Raw genomic sequence first — 21,894 nt, 5'->3', positions numbered from 1 at the left:
CCGAGGCTAGAATGTCTCCGCTCCCATCATTGTGCATCGATTGAGACAGATGCTTCTTTGCCTTCCCTCAATACCCAACATTGGAACTCCTTGATGCTGGAAACTAAGAAGAGGAACTGTCCCCCACCTTCAAGTGAGAGGAGGAAGGTGCCAGCATGTCTCCGTGGTCATTCCCAATGTTCGATTATCGAGGAATTTTGATATCCCCTTGATGTCGAAAGCGAGAAATCAGAAGTGGAATGATGTCAAAGGAAATTATTTTTATTGATCATATAACAGATTGCCCAACTCCGGCAGAGTTTCGCCCATAAACAAGGGCTTTTTCAGGGGTTATGTTATTCAGACTTTGTATGTGAAAAGGATTGTAGCCAATAGTTCTTTATCAGGAGTAAGCTTACTCACAGAGTTCCATTTGAATGTCAGCTGGTGAACCGCTGTTGTAAACTTCATTACAATAATAGAGAGGAGTTGGAGTTGTGCACTACTCTCGCTTTCTGCAATATTGGAATGACTTCCGTGTTGCTTTTTTGGGACCGTCCCTTGATGTCGATGCATCGCCGATATATGATACAGTTCCTGACTATCAATGTTGATGCCTCAACTGCCAATGGACCAGACTCTCAGTGCCCAAAAAAAGTGGTGCTTCTTCAGCTCAAGCTGGGACAGATTCTCTTTAGCAGTCATGGTCTAGCACCAGTGACACCCCTGGATGTCATGCCATACCCTCTGTCACAGCACACATCTATCATGAGAATCTGTGATGTTTATTTGAAACAATTGTTACCTGCCCTCTTCCTACGTTCAGGGTGGGGTACAGAGAACATACCTGTTTTATGTATTTTAAATGTATGACAGATTAAAAACAAGACTGTATCAGACAGAGGCATAAATTAAATTTAAACTTAAGACATGTGACAGCACTGACATATGATGTGTAGGCTTTCCAACATAAATGTATTTTTTAACACCTTTTTGAAAAATTTGGGCTCTTTAATTGTTCTGACTTCAATAGCTGTGCATCTGTCATATATTAAGTGCATTGCTTGAAACCATGGGCTTGCATATCGATGAATAGCAAATTAACGAAGCAAAATTAAACAATTCTATGACAGTGTGTGGTTGATGCCCTTCGGTGCACCACCCAAGTGAGAGGACAAAAAAAAGACTGAAAAACTTAAGACACTAAAATGGGTAGGAAAGAGACTATGGGGCCCAGCGATGAATGAATCCTGCCAAAATTTGGCCTTTAAGGGAACCTGGAAGCAGGAGAATGAGGAACTACGGACCCATGAGCTCTGCAGAACAGATGAGACTGAAGGAACCCATGCATGGATATGTGGCATAATGGCATGCTGCATATGTCCAGTAAGGCACAGTCCAAATTCTAGAAACTTGGACATAAAAGTTCTGAGCCAGTTGGATGATAATTACCCAATTCTAAGAGTTGCCATCCTGCTTTGTCCATGGGGAACCAGTGAAAATAGCAAATTATTTTTATGGTGAAAATTAAGTCTATATAATCTAAACATGTGCGAGGAAACAATACTGATTGTTGACAAATGGCATCATTTCTAAAATGTATGTAATCTGCTTAATTCTAAAAACATCCAAACATCACATCCAATCACAACACTCCAGAAACATAAACTAGGTATGACTAACAATGGACACTGGCTTACAAAATGCTTGAAATGTAAAAAAGTCATGTGTGTATACATACACACAGAAATACACAATATTACTACATCAATGGTTTAAAAAAGTCAAGCTCTTTCTTTCATCCATTACATTTGTACTGTTAAATCAAATTTTTCTCATGATTTTCCCTTCTATGTAGCTGTTTCAGTGGTGGATAGAGGAATAAGTATATGCATACATAGAAGTGATTGTAGTATGCTGTGTTGTGCCGTTCCACCATTTAATGAGGTGAATCTTAACTATATTCACACCTTTAAAATATCAAACTGTTTCTGCTATAAAATTTACTCCATAAAGTCTTAAAATGCAAGAAAACAATTCACATTTAGTCTTCTGTTCAATGTTCTTGATCACAACAGCAATCAACAAGTATCTAAATTAAGCAATTTTTCACCAAAGCTTCTTGGAGTCATTTAATTTGTATTTTAAAAGCTGAGCAATATTACTAGCATTACATATGTGTACATACAATATCTGAATTATGTCTAGCTAATAGGAATTAGTGTTACTATACCATCTCTCCTATACAAGAAATAAAAAATTAACCATATGAAGCATTTTTCAAAATAAAAATATTTATGAAGCAGAGATGCACTTAATATAATTCTCAAGTTGTCCATAGGAATTAGTATTTTCTGGCATTACTGTTGAGACAATATGAACAAGATATTTTATAAGCATATCTTGTCATTCCAGAAGAGGTACAGAAAATTAAGTTCAAATAGTCAGGTGTGCAGAATACCTAAGCATAAAATGTAAGCTTCCCATGAACCTCAGTATAAAACTGAATAGCAGAAATGGAGTACCTTCCATGTGAACAGTTTCCAAATTATGATACAGGTGGTGACAAACTGGATCATTAATTATCTCTAGATCACGCTACATGAATTAAGAATATAAGAAATTGCCATGCTGGGTCAGACCAAGGGTCCATCAAGCCCAGCATCCTGTTTCCAACAGAGGCCAAAACCAGACCACAAGAACCTGGCAATTACCCAAACACTAAGAAGATCCCATGCTACTGATGCAATTAATAGCAGTGGCTATTCCCTAAGTATAATTGATTAATAGCCATTAATGGACTTCTCCTCCAAGAACTTATCCAAACCTTTTTTGAACCCAGCTACACTAACTGCACTAACCACATCCTCTGGCAACAAATTCCAGAGCTTTATTGTGCGTTGAGTGAAAAAGAACTTTCTCCGATTAGTCTTAAATGTGCTACTTGCTAACTTCATGGAATGCCCCCTAGTCCTTCCACTATTCGAAAGTGTAAATAACCGAGTCACATCTACTCGTTCAAGACCTCTCATGATCTTAAAGACCTCTATCATATCCCCCCTCAGCCGTCTCCTCTCCAAGCTGAACAGCCCCAACCTCTTCAGCCTTTCCTCATAGGGAACAGTAACCAGTTCTACTAAAATGTAATAAATTTCACTAAAAACAGACATATACAGTACTCAGGTACAAAAATATAGTGTGAACTGAAAGGTCTAGTTTTTGTAATCACTGCGCGTGTGCTCAGAAAGTGGTGTCTGTTTGTTAGGGATGGTGCTGGTAAGGCTCCGGCGACTTTGGCTGCAAGAGGTCACTGGGTGCCGTCACAAGCATGTACTTTGCAAAGAGCAGGTATCAGCAAGCTCTTTGTGAAGCTGCAAGGCCAGGAGGCGGCAGGGAGCACCCAGAGCTGGAGAAAGGCCAAGAAACGGCATTCTCATTCAGTTTTTTTCCTGATGGTTGACGCATGAACGCTCACTTCAGTCACAGCAGGAGAGGCCTGCAGATCTTTAAATATTCTGGAATTCTTTGTGACTTTGATGATGATTTTCTGGTTTGCTCTTGGGGTAATTTTGGCAGGATGACTGCTCCTGGGTAGAATCATTGTAATCTTCAATTTTTTCTAATTGTAGACTACCTGTCAGGCAGTGGATTGATGGAACCCCAAATGATTAGAAATGGTTTTATAATCCTTTACAGACAGATGAGCATTAGCTACTCTTTTTCATAGGACCTCTGGAATTTCTTTTGAACATTACGAGTTCCCACTAACACTTATGGTAAAGACCAAACTCAAAACCTTGTGAACTTATATAGGACAGGATGCAAAAACTCAGTGATGCAGATTTACTTCGCAGGGTGGTTTACTTGTTACCCAATTAATTAAGCACCTGATTCTAATTATGTCAAGTAATTGTACTATTACATGGTAAGAACTTGAAATATTCATTATACTTAGGAATCACAAGCTCTCAGTAGTATTTGTATATATGTACATACACACACGTAAATACACATAATGCCACAGTTTCCATCAATAGTGACTGGGCATTCATGGTTAGTGACTGGGCTTCAAATGGGGCAATACAAAGTAGAAGATTGTACAGCTACTTTTCTCACTCCATGTTGACACCCCCCCCCCCCCCCGGGCCAGCATTTGGGTCTGCGAACTTGGCAGTTGCTCAGGTCTTAAGCCCTAGGCTTTGCCAGGAAAGCAGTATAGAAATGTAGCATATCACCACCCATTGGGCTGGTCAGCAAGCAGGCGGTACAGCAGTAGAGATCAGAGGCGTCCAGTATAAGACAAGGCTAGAGGAATCTACGTCTTCCCAAAATTTGGAGGGTCAGGTCTGCCTCCATGTTCCCCCCCTACACCAGCATGCATGCATGCATGCATGCAACTGGCAGGAGAAGTAATGCTCAACTTTCATTTTTATTTGGGGGGGTGTTTGTTGTTTTTTCAGGAATATATCAGTGTTTATTATGACAATGACAAAAACAGGAGAAAATCAATGGAAAAATGTGACTCATTTTTCTGGGTATATATTGGAGTTTATTTTGGTGGACAGAAGCCAATACAATAAAACAATATTAAGCAGACTGTCCCACTCACCAGCATGCCTACCTCTACCCCCAACCCCTAGCATGTCCCTTTCTTACCCCGCCACTCAAGAATCTCCCTCTTTCTCTTCTTCTCCCCATTGCAATACCATTCCTCCTTACTAATGTTAGCTCCAGGCTTCTCCTCTCTCCTTCGGTAGCCCGCAGCACATTGGAGCGCGAGCAATTTCACTGGTGGAGGGGCAGAACTTGAAATGCTGCAGGTGCTTTAACCCACACTAGCTTCCTTCAATTGCTGAAGCCTTGAGACATTGCATCTACAGCTCTGGAAAGCTCTTTAAATCAGTCTAAAATTAGGGTACAAATTAGTACAAACAGATTATCAATTTTGGAAAAATCCAGAAATTTATGGATGAAAAATCAGTTTAAACTGAAAATGAAGGACCAGTCCCTACCCATTGGCTTCCTCTATAGTGCTGGTATGGTCTTGCAACAGAGGAAGTTTATCCACTATTAAGTGCCACTTCTAACAGCTGTGGAGACAAACAAAAGCTAAGGCATACAGCTGTGAGGGTGGGGAATAGAAGTCAAAGTACTAAGAACTGCAAACATGGAGCAAGAAACCTACATCATATGGGGCAATGCGAGGTGGGGGGATGAGGACAGGGAGACTGTACATGGGGTAATAGGGGTACAGGGAAAGGGATGAAGAACTCAAGATGGGGGCATGCGGGAGAGCATCCAGGATGGAGGGATAAGACCCAGGATGGGGGTGGGAGGAAAAGGGTGAGAGAAAACCACAGACAGGCCAGTACAGTACACCCGCGATTGGACACACATTTTCAACGCGCTAGCGTTACCCCTTATTCAGTAAGGGGTCGAAAACGTGAGTCCAACCCCCCTCCCCTCTGAACCTAATAGCGGCGGCAGCATACAAATGCATGTTGATGGCCCTATTAGGTATTCCCGCGCAATTCAGAAAGGAAAATGTGCAGCCAAGCCGCACATTTTACTTTTAGAAATTAGCACCTACCCAAAGGTGCAGTAAAAACTGCTTTTCTGTGCACCCTCCGATTTAATATCATGGCGATATTAAGTCGGAAGTCCCGAAAGTTACAAAAAGTTTAAAAAAAAAAAAATTTAAGTCGGCCCAAGGCTTGAAAACCGGACGCTCAATTTTGCCGGCATCTGGTTTCCGAATCCGTGGCTGTCAGCGAGTTTGAGAACTGACGCCGGCAAAATTGAGCGTCGGCTGTCAAACCCGCTGACAGCCACCGCTCCTGTCCAAAAAGAGGCGCCTATTTTTACCGCCGACCCTAATTTGAATATTGAAGCCCCCGCTCTCCCGCGGACTTTACTGTATCGGCCCGAGAGGTAGAGAGGGGATTGAGAGTGGGGCAGAGAGAGAAACAGAGGATATGGGCATGGAAGGATCTGGGGAGAGAATTAGGGATAGGATAAAGATGGAGAGAGAATTTGAGATGGGACTGGAGCCAGGAGAGTGGGCAAGTGAGAGGGAATGAGCTTGAGTTGGTAAAGCGATGAGAAGCAGAAGCAAGCAGAAGAGGGCTGGGGATGGGGTGAGCAGTCGGAGTGTAAATGGGGGGCGTAAGAGTTGGTGAAAGGCAGAGGGGGAAATGGAAACTGGGGAAGGAGTGAGAACTAAGGAAATGGTGGAGGGTGACTTAAGAAGTATGTGAGAGTGGTAAATAGAATGCTGGTAGGTAGGTAGGAGAAAAGGGGATTGTAAAGACTGGGAAGGACAATGGGATAAGAGATAAAGAGGTAGCATGGGGAGAGGTGAAGGAGGGTGTAAACAAAAATAAAATGTGGAGACATGGCAGTGAAATATTGTAAAGAGATGGGTATAGGAGATCTTGAAAGAGGATAGCTGTAGAGTGAATAAATTTGAGGATGGTGGAGGATAAGAGAGTCAGAAAGAGGCAGCAGTTGGGGAATAAAGACATCGGAGCCAGATATCTAGAGATTGGTGAGGGGTAGACAGAGGAGGCAATGGGAGAGAGAGTCAGGAAGGTGAAAAACTTGAGCAGTGAGAACTGGAGGAGAAATAGAAGTGAACTCTAGCTATGTGTAAACAGAAAGGCAGAGAAAGCAGATGAAAGGAAAAGATGAACATCAGAGACAGACTGGGGGAAGAAATGAAGCAAACAGGAGAGAGAAGAAAAGGAAAATGTAGGAGTAGTAGAGATGGGCAGATAAGTCATACAGTCTTTTTCTGCTATCAAGTTTCTATGTAAGAGAGACTGAAAAAGGAAAATAAAGAGGAAGTCAATGAAAACAGAAAAAAAAAAAAAAAGACCAGGAACAATGAGTTTAGAAAAATGTTAAATGCCCAGACAATGGCAGAAAATATTTTAAAGTTTAGTGACTAGAATGTACATCAGTGATATGTTTGAATTTTGCACAGTACAGAATGAAATACTTTTCTGTTTTTGTCTAAATTCTTGACTACATTTTGTCTAAATTCTTGACTACATTTTTCTAATTTGTAGTTCCTTATCTGTTTTAGGCAAGTATCTAATGTGTGACGGAAGCAAAATATTTTACTAGTGTTTAATTTCTGAGGTGAAAACTGTAGCAGACCAGCTCATTCTGTCTTTCCGATAGGAAGTATATTGATTTTCTATGGTCCCATGTAAAATTTACAGTGCTGTCTTGTCACATATAAGATTTTTGCTGTTGCTTTGGTTTGACAAGTTTGCTTTATAGACTTGGAATGTATTTCTATTGCATTTTGAATTACTTCTAACATGCCTGGTAGTGAAGAGCATATGTTGCTTTTATTGAAATGACTCCAGAATTAGTATATTATGTATATTGAGGGACTGCCTGAAGGGAAGCGAGAGAGAATAGAAGACAGAGATATAGTACTTGGAGGGAAGTTGGGGACAGAATGCCTGGAGAGAGAGGGTGGGGGGAGGAGAGAAAAGAGAGTGTATATATTGGAGGGGGCACAATTAATTTTTGCCCAGGGCTCTGTATGCCCTAGAGCCGACCCCAAGAAGATAAGGAAGCAACCAAGCAAATCCAATCCTGCTGCTGACAAAAGTATGCTCCTGTAATCCCGTCCCACCATCTAGAATGAAAATGGCAATAGCAGATATACTGTAAGCCTGCACTTCTGATTGCTGGGGGTGCTCCTCCTTCCCTGCCAAACGTTAACAGTTTAGAAAGGAAGTGCATTATGGCAGGAAGGAGCTGTAGCTATAGGGTCCAGAATCTCCTACACACTCTGTTGTCAAAACCACCTAAAAGGGGTAGGGAAGTACAGCAACAGGTAAGGCAAGTTTATTTTGGTTAATGAAGTCAGAACTCAAGTTCCATGCCTCGCTTTTGATGCACCTATAGTTTAATAGCATGAGTACACTAATCAGAAAAAGGTAGAACAGCCCTTAGTGCTAGGTACTAGCTGGCAATTCATTATACACTACAAATCAAGTGGGATGTAGCGATACTCCTGCTTCATATGTACAGAGACTGGAATTATAATTAGTCTTGGAGTTCAAGGTTCACAGAAATTAAAAAAAGAAAAGAAATAACAAAAGATGACCTGAAAGACAGGGAAAATATCAGCCTTTTTTTAAACTCCAAGTTTCATTAGATGGCTTGGTTCCACAGTCTCCCAATGACATTTTTTAATTTTATGACCCTACTCTTCAAATAAAAGGCCCTATATATACTAAAATTTTTCTCAGCTATAAAATGGAAAAAAATGTTTAATACATTAGCCTCAATTTCTGCTCAGTCCAAAACAATATTATCTGCTGAAGACAACAGTCTAACTTTCAGTTTCAGCAGGTGACCCATAGTTCCCAGGTGACATATCTAATGCCCATTTTTTATTTTTTAACCACAAATGAGAATTCCTTTAAAAAAAAAAAAACCTCTGAAATCCTAATTAAATAAATGTTTCCATGAGCTAAATGTATCACTGTTTTTGCAAATTCAAAGTAAGTGATCAGCTATGAAACAGCTATTTGTAATTCAGTGGGTCAGAAGGGTGGCTGGGACATCTTTGTTTTCAAAATAAAATAGAATGCTACAACCTTATCAAAGCATAGGCAAATATTCTGAAAAAGATGTGTGCTAGTTTTCTTCAACAGAAATGTTGGCTTTCAAATTTTGGACAAAGTAGCTCAATGGATTTTTACCAAAAAGTAACCTCTATTTTTTCCTAAGGATCCCCAACTGCTCATAAGAGCTAAAAAGAGAGAAAAATCCATGGAAATGTAAATTTTCCCCATTTGAAGCCTACATAAATGTTATTAATAGAATATTTCACAACTAAAAGATGAAAATAAAAAATTACACTTGCAGCATTTACTTCATACCAAAATATAAAGTGGAGCATTATATAGTTAATAGTCCAAAGCAAACTGCACAATTTTAGGGGTAGATCTTAAAAGCCCTGCGCCGGCGGCCTATTTTGCATAGGCCGCCGGCGCGCGCAAGTCCCGGAGCTTCGTAAAAGGGGCCGGAGGGGGGTCCCGAGTCCCCCGGCACTGCGGCCTGTGCCGGGAGATGCCGAGGCGGCGCGCACAAGTTACGCCTGCCTCAAGCAGGCGTAACTTGTACATCAAAGATGGGGGGAACGTGGAGGGAATGGAGGCAGGCTGCACGGCTCGGCGCGCGCAGGCTGCCGATTTTGCACCGACGCTGGATTTTATAAGATACGCGCGTATCTTATAAAATCCGGCATACTTTTGTTTGCGCCGGTTGCACATACTTTTTAAAGACCTACCTCAGCGTCTTTAAGGATCACAAACAAGCTTGGTTTTCAGGATTTTTACAAAGAATATTCAAACATATTTGCAAGCATTTGAGGTGAGAACCAAGTTTTAAAATAACCTTAAAGACCTGGCTCTTCACTGCAGCTTTCAACATTAAATAATTTACCTTGCACTTTTTCCATCCAATTTGAAATTATACATGTATGTTTTAAATATTGTAAACCTCCTCGATCTTCCTAAGTGTGGCAGTATACGTTTTAATAAAATAAATAACATTCGCATCGTTTTATTATACTAAAAAAAAAAAAAAAAAAAGAAACCCACCACCAGATTTGTTTGTGACCCTTAAGGACCAGAGTTGTGCACCTCTGGTCTAAAGCTATATTAACAAAGGCCGAATTTTAAAAGACCTGCGCGCGTAAAACGTGTGACCGGGCCTTGCGCACGCCGCGTGAATTTTCAAAGGGGCCCGGCCATGTACGTAAACCCCGGTATATGCACAAGTGCCAGACATCTTCAAAGGAGCGTGCCGGGACAGCACTACTGTATGCTGTCCCGATGACCTGCATGCCGGCCGGCCGGCTCATCTCTGGCCCTGAAGTAAGTTGGAAAAAAAAAAAAATAGGTAGGGTGGAGAGGAGAGGGGAAGGGAGTTTAGGTAGGGGGGGGGGGGGGAGGGAACTGGGGAAGGCCCGATTGCATTGCCGTGTATAATTTACAAAAGTTCACCCCCCTCCCTTGCATGCGAATAGTAAAATCCAGCACAAGTGTGAAGCCACTCAATTTTATAACATGCGCATGTTATAAAATCAGCGCGTCCATGCACGCACACCGGGAACCGTGCGTGCACATGGACGCACGAGCGTATCTTTTAAAATCTACCCCTAAGTAATTTTTGCTTTGAATGCAGTAAGAGAAATCCCTTATGGAATAGATACAAGGTCTGTCAACACTTTCACTGAACCATATACCCATGAAGGCTTTTTTATACTGGAGTTATAAATATAACAAAACTTATGAATGGGCTTCCAAGAAGCCACCCTGCCAAAGAGCAGATACTGAATTAAGTAGAGTATTAACTATTTTCATACCCGTCAACAAACATGTCACAGTGTATTTGATTTTCCTTGAGCTCCCCCCTACAGTCCAACAGCAGTAAATCTGAAATACTGTTTTTCAATGACCAGTTATAGATTCACTATCTTCAATTACTATCAGAGTTAAGAAGCCTGTCAAACAGCTTTCATCCACAAGTTAAACAATTCTTGCTGGTTACTAGATATACAGAAAAGTCTCGTATAAATTCAGTTTCACAAATGAAAAATTGAGGATTATGCATGTTTTATTTAGTGCACTCTCTCAGCCCCCCCAAATCAAATCTTTCAGAAAGTCGTTGTATATATTAGTTGGCAATACAGGTTAATGCTGCATATATTCATTTTAAAAAATTAATATATGCACGAATAAATAGATTCTCTATTAACAGAAATAAAGTTAGATGAATTCATATAGATATAACTCTCTTACAAAAACAAAAAAAGTTAGGAAAAACTGACTAGTGGGGAAAAAAAAGGATATTTACCAAATATATTTCAAATATTATCCAGCAAAATTATGACACAAACAACTATCAAGAACACACAAATTGAATAATTGAATAAAGAGACTACTTCAACAAAAAAAAAAAAAATTTCAGCATTTCATGGTTGTAATTTTTGCAAATGTTCTGTCCAAAAATAATAAGAGCTGTACACCAGTTATAGATGGGCAACTCAGATTAACTTTCCTGTGGTGACATTCTAAGTACACCCGACACGGAATATATTTTTAGCTAGGGTGTTCAATCAATACTGTTTTCATGTACAGTCTAAATAAGGAATCAGAAAGGAGTGGTGCAGATCTAAACAAAGTTAAAAAGAAAGAATATCCCTATCTTTAAATAAATAATATAGTCAACTGTTACTTTAAAAGCAGACTTTAATTTAGTAGTTTAACATATATATTTTGTGTTGGACCAAAGCCAAACACAGCAACTCAAATTCTAAGCAAGTCAAGCACAAACTCTAGGAAACAAGACACTATATATAATAAAAGAAGCTGAGGTTTCAACTCTTACACAGTTTGTTTGTTTTTTAAACATAAGACTGGATAAATCATACAAAAAAAAAAAAAAAAAACTTAAAATCAATGGAAACAGAAGTGAGTGCAATTATTAAATTTACGTTCCACATGCTTATACTACACACACATTTTAAGCTAAACAATTTCAAACTACATCCATTTTGCATATTTTATATGAAAAGACTCAAGAGTTAAAAATTGTACCCCCTTCAAAAAACTCAAGTCTTCAGTAAACCGTTGCAATAAACCACAAGCATTCCTAACGGGTACATAACGGGACAGAGCCTGATATAAATTTCCCTAGATCTTTCATTAATAAAATGCATACTCTTAGGCTTAAAAAAAATCGGGCGTGCACTGAAAAAAAAAACAAACAAAAACAAACATGACAAACTAAGAATGAAATGTGAAAAACTAGTTTCCTACACAACCATGGTAACTAAATAATAGATATGGAAACACTGTTCGGCTAACAATTCTGCTTAATGCTCATGGAGTTCCAAGAATTCGGTTTTATTTTAATCCTATGGAGGTTGTATTTGTGGGTTGCTGTATCACAGTGGGGATTTCATGAGCTAACAAACATCTGCTGCTTTACAAACGAAGAACTACTGGCTTTCTGCGTTACGCTGCATTTTTCCTAAATTAAAAATAAAAAAAATTCTATCGTACACGTCATAGCTTAACTCCAGGGTGCACGAAGGAAAACCTAAAATGACAATACAGATCTTTCAAGTTGCCAGCATGCGCTTCATTCTGATTTACTTTGCGGGCTTTGGCAAGACCATTAAAAAAAAAAAAACCAAAAAAAAAAACCCTGAACATAACTGCGCTCAGATTCTTTAACTGTAGATGCAATCCGAACAGGATAAAAACGCAGGCACTCATTTACAGTGGAGCTTCCTTCCTGCCTTTTTGATTAGGCAGGCTTGCTTGAACTTCATTTGAATTGCCAGAGGCAGCTTTACTTCAAGAGAATATTTATACTATCCCCCCCCCCCCAAAAAAAAAAAAAAAAACCACCCCACCGACTGCACGGAGATTCAATCGATTATGACAGACCGTGCAGCAGCCAGCACTGGGCACAGGGATCCCAGCGTCACATTATGCATGTGAGATTACACAAGCCCGGAGCATGACGTAAACATTTTAAAATGCACCTCCTGCAGCTGGTTTTAGGAGCGCGAGCGAGGAGCCCTGGGAATGGGGCAAATCAGCGAGGTGCATATACGCGCACACATACAGAACACACAGATAAGATGCACACACGAAATAAACTCGGCTTCAAAAACCAGCAACATATACGTCGGTATATGCACACTGAAATCAAAAAATGTCATACCTTCATATAATAGTCACGTCCTTCTGATAAACAGAAAATAAAATATATGCAATTGTAAATTCCCCAGGGTTCCTGCTTTGTAGAGATTTTCCTCTGTTTTCCTGTAAATTGCTGGACTGTTATTTCAATTCCTCCGCAGTGGCTTCCCCACTACTCCAGTCAGCAAGCACCACCTCATACTGCGGGCAAGCGGCGGCCGGGCGGGAGGCGCGAGCACAGCAGGCACCGATATCCACCACAGGAGGTGTCCAGGACAGGGCGGGCGGGCACGGTCCGAGGGCCGGCAAACTTCACAAGCCCGCGCACACAGGAGATTATTAATTCGTCTGCTCGCCAGTTGCTGTCGTTACGGTTGCAGTCTTTCCTCTTCAGTCTCTGTCCCGCGCCTTCTTGCCGCCGTGCAGCCGGTCCGCGGCGGGAGCGAGGAGGTCAGCTCCGCGGACGCGCGAGCGTGTAACGTGTGTGCGAGAGAGGGAGAGCGCGAGACGAGCCTCTCACTCAGGCGGCAGCAACGGCAGCAGCATAGCAACCAAACATGGCGCAATCACCGCCAGAAAAGGAGAAGGAGGGGGCGGGGGGGGGGGGGAAAGAGAGGGAGGTAACTTTGGCGTCTTCTCGCGAGATTTCCCTGCGCTGAGTTTGGGAGGAGGAAGAGGAGGGGGGCGGGTTCTGTGGGTTTCAGCCGCTCCGGAAGGCGGAAGAGCGAGTACGCGATAATTGGTTGGCTGGAGGAAGTGGAAGGGGAAAAGTGGGTGGAGCGAATGGCTGGAGACTCTCTCGATGAGGGGCGGAGCCGTCAGTCACTGATTTGGTCCTGGGGTTGGGAGGAGGCTGTGTGGGTGCTGGTGGAGTTGAAAGGGCTTTTCTCGTCCGGCCAGAGGATTTCGAGGGGTTTTGGGGGGTTTTTTTTGGCCTTAGGCTATAGGAATTGATGCGAGTTGTCGCTGATGAATGTGCTTTGTAAACTAATTTGCGCTTCAGTCTCAGGACGCGGAAGAGCTTGTGTTTAGAGTTCACGTTTTTATGCTGGAGGCGCTGAAGAAAGACGAAGCTGAGCAAAAAAAAGAAATGTGTGGACGTGTGATTTCATATTTCGGGCCTGGTATGTTTAAATATGGACCTTTTGGAATAAAGGCTTACAGTTAAAGCCAATGGACGTACGCAACATGAAAGAATGAAACAAAACGGAATCTACTGTTACCGTTTTTGTTTTATTTTAATAATCACATGCAGTCTTTTGGCCTTCATGAAAAACTGTCGCCCGCACGAGGGGGTCATTACCCAGACAGAAATTAATGATCTGGCATCCAGCTGTCTCGGGGAGGAGACCCCGTAGTTGCTCAGCGCAACTTTCATTTTGAAGTGCTCTGTAAAGAAATACGAAAGAGAAAAGTTGCAGGAATGAATGGGAGTAGTTAGGAACGGAAAGAGGAGGTATGGAACTGTCACGGTCTCCACCCCCCGCTCCATTCCCTTCCCCAAAAAACAAATCTAGCTAGAGCATGCTTCTCCTTTATTCCCCTTTTCTACTGATTAGAAAGATGAGACGATGCTCCAGGAGAAGCCTGCTACAACCTTCAAAAGAATTCTAAAAGGGTGCAGTAATTTCTCCTTCGCACCCTGGCAAAGGAGAAAAGTAAAGAATAGCATTGCTGATAGAAATGTCAGTACGAAGCAACTATTCTGTGGACCTTATGGAGAAAGAAAAGAGTACCAAATGCTAAAATCAGAGATTTATTTATTTATGGTATTTATATGATAAAGCCCTAGCTGGCACACAAAGGCACATACATAATAAAATACTCATAAAACTACTTACAAAAGACACAGATCAAGAAAAAGTGACAGAAAGCTACAGAAATTGTTTCAATTGTATTGGGTACCACTGGCTCGATTATATAAAGAACGTCCAGGCACATGTAGCCCATGTTGTCTGTACGTATTACGTGCTGTGAATTTACACAAAAAATGTTGGTAAATTTGAGATCATACTCAACATACTTTGGCATATGAATGAGGCTCATTCCTGTCAAAGTATGTGTAAAATTAACCCATTGGGAGATATTACCCTGACAAACTATTTGATGTGGTTAACTATTGCCTATCTAAATATTTATTAGAACTCTCCATTGGTCTCCGTGGTAGTGACTTTGCAAACTTTTTCTCTTTGAAGACAAGTTTTATTCATGAAGAGCTTGAATATCTACAATATCTGAATGTAATCCACTTTGACATGTCAAAAAAAAGGCAAAATATAAATAAAAAAAAAAGTGAAACATTATCCCCCATTCTCAGTATGGATATATGTGTACCTGTGACTGCTAGTTTTGGTTTCTTTGATCATGCAAACTTCCAAACTGGTTATTAGTTGACATGGGAAAGTACACCCTTGTCCCTCATGGTTTATTAAAGTGGTCAGAGATGGGCTAGCTTTGGGATTGATTAGGTTCATAAATACAACTTTAATCAAAGCTTTTTTTTTACCAGCCTCATTAAACAAGCAGAAATAAGACCCCACCTGAAGAAAGCCAGATTTGGACTAAAATAATCCTGAATGCTATAAAGCAATTTCAAACATTTCCTTTCTTTTTAAATTGAGAGTGATGGCATCTCAACTCAAGTTTTTTAGGGTGTATTGATGATTACAATGCACCTCGGTCAGGTTTTAGGGCTGGCTTTAGCATGGAGCCTGTCTTAATTGCACTTATTGATGATCTTAGGATAATTTCATCCAAAAGATAGTCTGCTCTTCTACTAGATTGGAGAAATATATACTGCTCGGGGATTCTTTCTTTAAGCCTGGGTCATGTACAGTGCATTCATAACGTATTCAGACTCCTTCACTTTTCCCACATTTTGTTACCTTATAGCCTTATTCTAAAATGGATAGTAGTATTTCCCCCCCTCAGTCTACACAATACCACATAATGACAAAGCGAAAACAGCTGTGTAGAAATTTGTGCAAATTAATTAAAAAAGAAAACAAAACTGAAATGTCATATTTACATAAGTATTCAGACCCTTTACTCAGTACTTTGTTGAGGCACCTTTTGCAGTGATTACATCAAGTCTTGGGTATGATGCTATAATCTTGACACACCTGGATTTTGGGGACTTTTTCCCATTCTTTTCTGCAGATCCTCTCAAGGTTGGATAGGGAGCGTCTATACAAAGCTATTTTCAGGTCTCTCCAGAGATGTTCAATTGGGTTCAAGTCCGGGCTTTGGTTGGGCTGCTCAAGGGCATTCACAGACTTGTGCCGAAGCCACTCATGCATTGTCTTGGCTGTATGCTAAGTGTCATTGTCCTGTTGGAAGATGATTTATCGGTCCAGAATGCTCTGGAGCAGGTTTTCATCAAGGATCTCTGTGTTCGTCTCCCAGTTCCTGCAGCTGAAAAACATCATCACAGGATGATGCTGCTACCACCATGCTTCATCATAGGGATGGTATTTGCTAGGGATGTGAATCGTTTTTTGATGATTTAAAAAAATTGTCCGATAGTTTTTAAATCGTCAAAAATCGGTACAGTGCGCGATACAATAGAAATTTTCACGATTTATCGTGAAAAAATCGTTACTCCCGTTAGTGTCCACTAACGGGAGTTATTTGGGGGGAGGGCGGGAAAACCGGCACACCAACACAACCCCTAAACCCACCCCGACCCTATAAAACTAATCCCTTACCTTCCCCCACCCCCCCCCCCAAAACTTTTTACGAGTACCTGGTGGTCCAGTGGGGGCGCGGGGATCGATCTCCCGCTCTCGGGCCATCGGCGCCATTTTGACTGCCACTCAAAAATGGCGCCAATGGCCCGATTAAAGAAAAACCCACCCGACCCTTTAAAGATGACCCCTTAACTTCTCCCACCCTCCCGATCCCCCCAAAACATTTTAAAATTACCTGGTGCTCTAGTGGTGGTCCCGGGAGCGATCTCCCGTTCTCGGGCCATCAGCTGCCACTCATAAAGATGGCGCCGATGGCCCTTTGCCCTTACCATGTGACAGGGTATCCGTGCCATTGGCCGGCCCCTGTCACATGGTAGGAGCACTGGATGGGCGGCGGCCATCTTTAATCGGGCCATCGGCGCCATTTTTGAGTGGCAGTCAAAATGGCGCCGATGGCCCGTGAGCGGGAGATCGGTCCCCGCGCCCCCACTGGACCACCAGGTACTCATAAAAAGTTTTGTGGGGGTTCGGGGGGGGGGGGGGGGGAAGGTAAAGGGTCAATTTTAAAGGGTCGGGCCTCACTAAAAAAAAATTAATGATGTGAATCGGAACCGATTCACATCTCCAGCGATCAGATTTTTTTCTCCCTCCAGCCGAACCCGATCGTTAAGACGATCGGGCACACGATTCACATCTCTAGTATTTGCTAGATGATGAGTAGTGCTGGTTTCCTCTGGAGGTGACACTTGGCATTCAGGCCAAAGAGTTCAATTTTGGTTTCATCAGACCAAAGAAACCTTTCTCATGCTCTGAGAGTTCAAGTGCCTTTTGGCAAACCCCAAGCAGGCTGTCATGTGCCTTTTACTGTGGAGTAGCTTCCGTCACTGTACCAAAATGGCCTGGTTGGTGGAGTGCTGCAGAGATGTTTGTCCTCCTGGAAGGTTCTCCCATTTCTACAGCGGAACTCTAAAGCTCTGTCAGAGTTGTCATCGGGTTCTTGGTCACCTTCCTGACCAAGGACCTTATCCCCCAATTTGAGTGGGTGGCTAGCTCTAGAAAGAGTCCTGATTGCTCCAAACCTTTCCATTTAAAAATGATGGAGGCCACTATGTGCTTGGGACCTTCAGTGCTGCAGTAATTTTTTGTACCCTTCCCCAGATCTGTGCCTTGACACAATCCTGTCCCAGAGGTCTACAGATAATTCCTTCAACATCTTGGCTTTGATTTTGCTTTGACGTGCACTGTAATCTGTGGGACTTCACAGTTGTATGCCTTTCCAAATTATGTCCAATCAATTAAATTTACCTCAGGTGGACTCTAGGGATGTGCAGAGGGACGCAATACGTTGCATTCATATTCGTCGGGGGGCAGATACATTGCATTCGGCAAAGGGGGCCCCCGATACGTTTATACGTTAATTCTTATTCATTTCCTGGCTAAAATTAAATTAACTACAACCCCCCACCCTCCTGACCCCCCTCAGCTGCCGGTTTCAAAACGGCGCCGATAGCCTTTGACCTACTATGTCACAGGGGCTACCACTGCCATTGGTCAGCCCCTGTCACATGGCAGGAGCAATGGATGGGCATGTGACAGGGGCTGACCAATGGCACCGGTTGCCCCTGTGACATAGTAAGGGCAAAGGCTATCGGCGCCATTTTGAATACTGGCTACCGATGGCCTGAGTGCAGGAGGACCCCACTGGACTTTTTGCAAGTCTTGTGGGGATCAGGAGAGTCCCCCAAGACTTGCCAAAAGTCCCTGGTGGTCCAGCGGTGGTCCGGGAGCGATCTCCTGCACTCGGGCCGTCGGCTGCCAGTAATCAAAATGGCGCTGATAGCCTTTGCCCTTACTATGTCACAGGAGCTACTGGTGCCATTGGTCAGCCCCTGTCACATGGTAGGAGCACAAGATGGCACCAGAAAATCTGTGCAAACAGTACCCTCTCTTCAAGTAAAACTAGGAGACATATTTTTGTTCTTTAAATCCTAGGTCCAAAGTCTGTGATCCTAGACGCCTCTGTTTTGGGATACCCAGATTTCATTGGTAGCAAAGAGCTCCTTTTTGTCTATGCCAAATTCAAAGACTTGGTCCATTTCTCAGTAATTTCTGATTAGTGCATGTCATACATGCAGCCATCGCGACAAGACTGGATTATTGTAGTGTGCTGCTGAATGGCCTTCCTTTGAAGAGTATCCACAGATTGCAAATAGTTCAAAATGCCGCTGCAAGATTACTTAAAACTTTTGAGTATATTTTACCAGTGCTGAAAAACTCCACTGGCTCCCAGTTCAGTTTTAAATCTGTCTTAAAATATTGATGTGAATCTTTAAGGCATTGAAAAGAAATGGCCTAGGTTATGGAAGAACACCCGGAGAGGTACCGTATATTCCCGAGAGAGAACCCTCCAATCTGCTAGCAAAGCTCTCCTAGATCCCCCATCTCTTAGGTAAGTCCAGCTTACTTGAACCTGTACTTATGGTTTTTCAGAGCTGATCCCAGGATTTTAGAACCTCCTACCAGTGGAAGCACAGCTAGCAAAGAATCATCTTCACATTAGACAATTAGTAAAAACATGTCTTTTAATCAGGCTTTTAGTGATTGACACCCTCTCTCCTCTGTTTTACTTTTAGTAGAGTCCAGTTCTTAAGATACTGGATCCATACTAGTCAAATGGATGCTCTTCCCATTTTAGTTTAGTATCCATCCAATACTCTACTACTAGTTAAGAGGGGTGTAGCCAACTCTAGTCCTCAAAGGCACTAACAGGCCTGAATGATAGGATATCCACAATGAATATGCATGAGAGAGATCTGCATACAGTGCCTCCATTATATACAAATATCTCATGCATATTCCTTGAAATCCAGGCCTGTTTGTGGCTTTTCAGGACCGGCGTTGGCCCTCCCTGACCTAATTATTTCCTTACTTTTTAAATTGATTTTAACCCTGTTTTTACATTGATTCCTAAGATGTTGAGGTTTTTGGGGGTTTGTTTTTTTTAAGGTTTATAATTTTGATTCTGGATATATGTTCTAAATTAACATTGTTTTAAAAGTAGCTTTCAGATCTTGTTCTTAGATATTTTAATTGATGCTGTATATGATATTCTTAAAAATATTTTTTGTACGCTCATGTAACACCTTCGGGCGGAGTCTGTAAAGTGCGCTCAGTTGTGTGCATTGTTCAACAGGGGTTTGACCGCGTGCAAATGCATGTTGATGAGCCTATTAGTCATTCACCCTGCATTCTGTAAGTAAAATGTGCGGCCAATCCGCACATTTTATGGACAGGCTTTAATTTATGAGCAGCCCAGAAAAGCAGTAAATACTGCTTTTCTGTACAGCCTCCGACTTAATATCCTAGGGATATTAAGTCGGAGGAACCAAAAATGTAAAAAAAAAAAAATTTTGTTTAAATGTGCCGGCCAGTCCGGTTAGGAGAACGGATGCTCAATTTTACCGGCGTCCATTTCCCTAAACGATCGCTGTCGGCAGGTTCAGAAAACAGACGCTCATAAAATTGAGCATCTGTTTCCTGAACCCGCTGACAGCCATCTCTCCTGGGCCAAGGAGGCACTAGAGGCGGTAATCGTCCCTCGCGCCTCCTTTTAGCGCAACCCCTCATGTAAATATAGGATCGCGCGCCCAGGAGAGGTGGCTGGGCGTGCGTTGGGAGAGAGGGCGCTCAACACAGAGCGCCCGTTCTCCCGTATTGTTTACTGAATCGGCCTGCTTGAGCGTTGGGAACGGTGTCAACTACGCACAGCACATGCATTGTGCTATTGAAGTATTTAGTCTCTGGATTGAATCCGTTCCTGCATTTGTACCGATAAAGTTTGATTATTTTCTCCACTTTTTTCTGGAAGCCTGCAGCTTCCTGGGGTTTTTTTTTTTTCCTTTACTGTATTCCAGTGGACCTATGTATAAGAAAACAAATTAATCAAACATATTCTGTTTCATTTAGCATCTTTCATTATTGATACAAGGAAAGCAAAATGTAGGCACAAAGATAAACTAAAAATTGAATTTGAAATAATTTTTGGTAGTAAAATGTTAAGCTTGCAAACAAGTTGACTTACTGATTCACTACTTAGAAGAAATTTTGTTAATTTTCAGTGGTAATGTGAAGTTTTTAAGTACACTTTGACTTTAGAGTTCTTCAGATAAAGGTACTAGACAGTACAAGTACATAGCATAATACTAATAATGATTTCTGATAGTGGATTCATCAGAACATAAGAAGTTGCCATACTTGGTCAGACCGAGGGTCCATCAAGCCCAGCATCCTGTTTCAAACAGTGGCCAAACCAGGTTACAAGTACCCAAACAGTAAATAAATCCCATGCTACTAATGTAATGGTGACTATTCCCCAAGTCATCTTAATTACTAGTTTATGGATGTCTCCAAAAACTTGTCCAAACCATTTTTTTTAAACCCAGTTAAGCTAATTTCCTTAACCACATCCTCTGGCAATGAATTCCAGAGTATAATTGTGCGTTGAGAGAAAAACAATTTTCCTGATTTGTTTTAAATGTGCTACTTGCTATCTTCATGGAGTGCGCCCTAGTACTTATATTATCTGAAAATAAATAACATATTCACATTTATCTAATCTAATCCTCATGATTTCATAAACCTTTATCATATCTCCCGCCCCCGCCCCAACCAGCCATCTCTCCAGCCTGAACAGCCCTAACCTCTTTAGCTTTTCCTCATAGGGGAGCTGTTCCATTCCCTTTATCATTTTGGTTGCCCTTCTCTGTACCTTTTCTAATTCTGCTGTATCTTTTTAGAATTGTGGTGACCAGAATTGCACACACTACTCACGGTGCAGTCTCGCCATGGAACAATACAGAGGTTTTATAAAATACAAAAGAAAATAACTAGAAAACGAGTAACATCCTCAAGGGGATTATTGTAAAGTCTGAGCCTGAGCTGTGTACAGGTGATGTGTGATGATAGACTTAACTAGCCACTGGGTCTGTCTGGCAGTCTGCAAGTACCATAATACCTAGAAGTCCCAGCACAAATGCAGGCATTCATGTAGACAGGTCTGTCTGGAAGGCTGCGCAGGGGACCTGGGAGGGAGGATGTTTGCGCAACATCCTTATTAGCAGTGGTCATTAATTAGATTAGGCTGGAATGATAGAATTAAATTAGTTGGTGATTCAGTTATACAGGCTGCAAGTATAGTAATTAAAAGTCCTGCCAGAAATGCAGGTGCGCATATAACCAGATCTGTCTGGCAGGCTATGGAGAGGATCTTGGTAGCCAATTTTTCAGAAAATAGCCATACTAATATGGGCATCTGTTTGTTTACATTATTTACAGAGCGTTTTGGTTCAACATGGAAAGAGAGGAGAGCTGGATATGAGTTGAGTGAATGATCTTGTAGGATCACCTGCCTAAATTGCTAAATTAGGGAAGGTGATTACAATATCAACACAAATATTCAATGGCTGGCAACAAACTGG

The 21,894-nt window shown here is 41.8% G+C and overlaps 1 protein-coding gene across 1 annotated transcript in view; it reads right to left on the bottom strand.

Annotated features, from left to right (window-relative positions):
- The window catches only part of PTPN4 (protein tyrosine phosphatase non-receptor type 4), a 685,809-nt gene extending 672,506 nt beyond the window's left edge, over nt 1–13,303 (bottom strand). The window contains exon 1 of the mRNA XM_029605153.1: nt 12,751–13,303. The gene's annotated coding sequence lies outside the window, so the exon portion shown is untranslated. The remainder of the gene's footprint in view (nt 1–12,750) is intronic.
- Between the last annotated feature and the right edge of the window lie 8,591 nt (nt 13,304–21,894).

This window comes from Rhinatrema bivittatum, chromosome 6, assembly GCF_901001135.1.
Source record: "Rhinatrema bivittatum chromosome 6, aRhiBiv1.1, whole genome shotgun sequence".
Classification (NCBI taxonomy): Eukaryota; Metazoa; Chordata; class Amphibia; order Gymnophiona; family Rhinatrematidae; genus Rhinatrema; species Rhinatrema bivittatum.
Note: the sequence above shows the minus strand (reverse complement) of the source record. Positions and strands in the feature narration are given on the sequence as shown.